We start from the raw sequence: 4,465 nt of genomic DNA, 5'->3' as shown, positions 1-4,465 counted from the left end.
GTGTAATTCTTTGTGTAAACAGAGAATGACCATTTTGGGGATTTCAATTGCGCTGATGGTCCCTTCCGTTACATAACAGGTGACCACCTTCCCTGAAGGCGTTAACAAATGATTGCTTAATGCTCATAGGGGATTTGAGTGGACAGAGGGTGGGAGCTAGAGAGCCTGAATGAGAAAATGAATAGACCAACGCTGATTGGCTTAAAAGCCACATAATGACAGAGACAGAGGTAGGCAGTGTTAAGGCAGAGAGAAGATAAATATAGGGAGCGAGAGGGGGAGTTTGTGTACTCAGAGAAGCTTGGGGGATTCAAGTTGAACCTGTTGTTTTGTTCCTGTTGTGTTGAGACTCAATTGAGCTCACATTTGTAAATACTCTGCTCTTAAAGACATAATAGAGATCTCACCACTGAAGGCTGGACCAGGAGATGTAGCCCAGAAGTTTTGGGTGAACTCCTTGATTATTTTGTTGTGTTATGTGTGTGTGTCTATTATGTTTATCTAACTACTCATTGCCTATATTATTTGCAATCTTATCGATCCATTGCACTAAATGATATAGGAAAATCCTGCACATGAGTCTGTAATACCTTAATATTAGTCTAAGATCTCATTTTCAGATCACATCACTAACCAATTTGGTGTTTATCCTCTCCCTCCAATCCATTGCTACTTCTACCATCATCCCATACACAACCTCGAGCTATGAGTCCTATTGACTTGGCTAACTTAACCCCCGTGTTGGTTGCTAGATCATTTTCTGTTGTTGGCATTTGTGTGACCTTGTCAACCATGAATCCATACTAGCACAACATCCCAAAAACTGCGTTTTGTTGCTGTCGATATCAGCCTCAACCATCATTATCATTGTTGAGGGGTTTTTTTTCCACCCCTGCGACAACTCTATGTGCATACCTCACTACTAGTTCTGCTCAAATCTTCATGTCCAACTCTTCTGTCACTGTGTAGACTTTCTATGGTGGCTGACTTGCTTGAATATCTACTGGAAATGGCCTGTTAGGCCCACTCTTGTCATGTCTACATGTGCTTAGCCAACATATCTACCTCTTTTTGGCCCATCGTTTTCTTTGACGTGACCCCTTTTGGCTGGCAGCTAGCAACTATTACTGTCCAACTTTCAACTGGTTTGCCTTTGAACACTGTTGCAGTTTATCCTGCAGTGATTGGGTAGTTATTGGCCAATCCCTTTAATCAATACTCCTATCAAGTTTGAACAATGGTCGCTACACCCTATTAGTGCTCATTTTCCCTCGAAAACCATGAGTTTTGGCTATTTCTTGATGTTATCTTCCACCACTTACTTTTCTTCTTTTGATGCCTCAACCATTGTCGCTCAGTGCCTTTTGCAACCCCATTTGTAGCCGACCACTACGTACATTTCACTATGGAATATTGGCCCCTTTGGCTATAGTTTTTGTGGTGATTAGGTGCATTAGGCCTATTAGACGCCCACCCTTTTCCACTATTTTATATGTATATATTTTTAATGACTTAAAAAGAAAATTGGACCCTTCTTGCCACAAAAAAAATTCTCTTAAGCTGTGCCTTTTATTTCTTCAACTGACCGCATCGTACACTATGCACCCTATGAACTCGATCCTCTTAAAATAATTACTCACCTTTGCATGATTACGAATGAACATGGCCCAACAATCCTGTACAAATATTGACTTTCTATTAAATTTCGAGATCAATTCAAAGTTTACTCTATGATACCATGTTAGTTTATGAATTCGACACTTGTAAATTAATTCCTAACATATTACTGAATAAAATAACTAGGATCTTAACAAAATATTTAACATAAGCACAATTACATAACTAATCTCAATCACATACAACAAACAATTGTCTGCCCAATCACAGTTCTTTATTAATAAATTAATAGAAACCTACTTGGGCTCTTGTCTTGGGATAATGACCCAAATGAGGAATTGCATATACAAAAGTAAACTAAGTAGTCCACTTCATCAATCCCTAGATATTTCCTTTTATATTCCTCAATTGACTAAGATCTATCTCCCTAGCTACTCCTTACACCTTCCTTAAACCTATCACACTTGAGTATCACACTTCTCGTCTTGAGGCAAGTGCCATTGTATGGTGAATCTTCTCCCTGTCCCTAGCCTTTCTTTTATAAATTTACCTTGATCTAAATCACTAACCCTATCCCTGATCTCAAAGTGATTGGCAATCAGTATTACATCTCACGTCACTTGAGATCAACGACTAAGATTAAAACTTACTAAAGTAAATTACTTTATTTTTCCTAAGTTTATGTTAGGTCAATAAGCCAACATATTAATATGTGATTTTTATTAAGTTATACTTAGGATATGCTACATCAAAAAGTTTCTCACACTACAGAAAGAGTTATAAGGAGAATGTGGCCAACTTCTACATGCTTACATATAATTCCTGTGTAGAAGAATCTACTTGTGCTACAAAAATCAACACTTCAAAATTACATTTAGACATATGAAAATGTGAAGGGAAACCTAGGGAACATCCCATGAACCATGTGATGACCTTTCATCTATGGTATTCCTCAAACAACATCACTAATAACTAAATTTAATAGATTCTCTTCCAATGCACCTTCATTAGCCCCTCAGCTAAATGGTATGTTAGTGAGAAGGTAAGATAGAGTACACTTGAATCCCTAGCTAAGTCGATTCTCATATTTTTCCAACTCCTTCTTTTTCATCATATAGGGCTAGAATCATTATCAGAGTTTCAACAAACGTTTTCCACCCACATCGTAGACCATATCCATGAGAGGCACATATGCCATAGTACCTGCTTTGATACCACTGTTAGACAAAAAAACTGGAAACCAAACGCTAATGTATATTAATGATTGTCTCAAAGAATGATGTACAATGTTTACATATAAATACATAAAGAAATTGTTGATTCAATTTCTGGGTCTTCTTGGATTCTAATAATATCAAAGGTGTTGATTAATAAACTATGACATTAAATAGATTGGAAAATGAAAGAATGTATCACTTGCATGCACACTATAATTATTTGACATAATCAACAATTGACATCAATTAATTATGAATTAAGGAAAATTTAGGAATATGAAATTAAAACTATTAATAATATTAATATAAAACTGAAAATATTATTATATATGATAATCTATTTTTTTTAATAAATGTTGAAATTTGTAATTAAAATCAACTTAAAATAGGTGTACTCTAATTTATAGATGAAATAACCTTTTTCATGACATTTTTTTGGTTAATTTTATCCAAAATTCGGTAGAGATTTTTGAAAACTCGAGTTTAAGTTGTTTAATCTATAGAATTTGAGTGCCTGTGGGATTTTTAGGGTGCCGAATCCATTTATGATTTCAAAAATGTATTTTAGGCAACAAAAAATCACATTCTTGTTTGAAATTGTATTGTTGGATTTCTATGAAACAACCTTTTTTGTTCATAAGTTAAACTACGCCTTTATAAGTTGTAAGCAGTTACATGAACAATCTAGGAAAAGAACATTGGATGGAAGTGAAGTGGATTCTCAAGTATTTGAGAGGTACTAGATATCAAGAATTATGCTTTGGTGGTTGAAACATTGCTCTACATGGATATGTTGATGCAGATATGGCAGGAGATAGAGATATTAGGAGGAGCCCCACAGGGTATGTGTTTACTGTAGGTGGAACAATTGTGAGTTGGGTTTCAAAATTGCAAAGTGTTGTTTCACTCTCAACAACAGAAGTAGAGTAGCTTGCTACTATAGAGGCTAGTAAAGAAATTATTTGGTTATAAAGGTTTTTGGATGAATTGGGTAAGAAGCAGGAGTTGGGTAGGTTATACAGTGACAACCAGAGTGCCATTCATCTTGCAAAGAACTCAACATTTCATTTCAAGACTAAACATATACAACTCAAGTACCATTTCATATGGTTAGTGTTGGAAGATGGACAGTTGAAGCTAGAAAAGATACACACTAGCCAAAATGCTGCAGATATGTTAAAAAAAGTTGTAACCAAAGAGAAATTGAGATTTTGCTCAGTTTTAATTGGTATTCAAGTATGATGATGAAGATGAGAAAAAACCAGGTCCAAATTGGAGTCATTTTCTAGAAAAAGAAGCAGCAATGGAATTGCTATAATCAGTCTCCAAGTGGGAGATTATTGGGTGTGGAGCCTGATTATCTTCTTCATTCAGAGGTGTCACTGCATTGGACACCAGTTCGTAATGGGGTAGCAATGCCACCCATTTTTTCACAACCAGGGGGGGTATAGGGGTGGCGAACCCCAAAGCTAAAAATAGATGTAAAATTTCCTTGTAAAATATTGTAATTTACTAGTCAAACTAAGCCATTCATTGGCGGATGATCTGATAGTAGAAGTTATGTTTAATTTAAGGTTTTTTTACCCTAGAAGGAAACCCCTCGCTATATATGAGGGACTTGTATTATGTGT

Source organism: Pinus tabuliformis, chromosome 2_2 (assembly GCF_031772625.1).
Source record: "Pinus tabuliformis cultivar Carrire ecotype Pingquan chromosome 2_2, CPIR1, whole genome shotgun sequence".
Classification (NCBI taxonomy): Eukaryota; Viridiplantae; Streptophyta; class Pinopsida; order Pinales; family Pinaceae; genus Pinus; species Pinus tabuliformis.
This window is presented reverse-complemented; position numbering follows the sequence as displayed.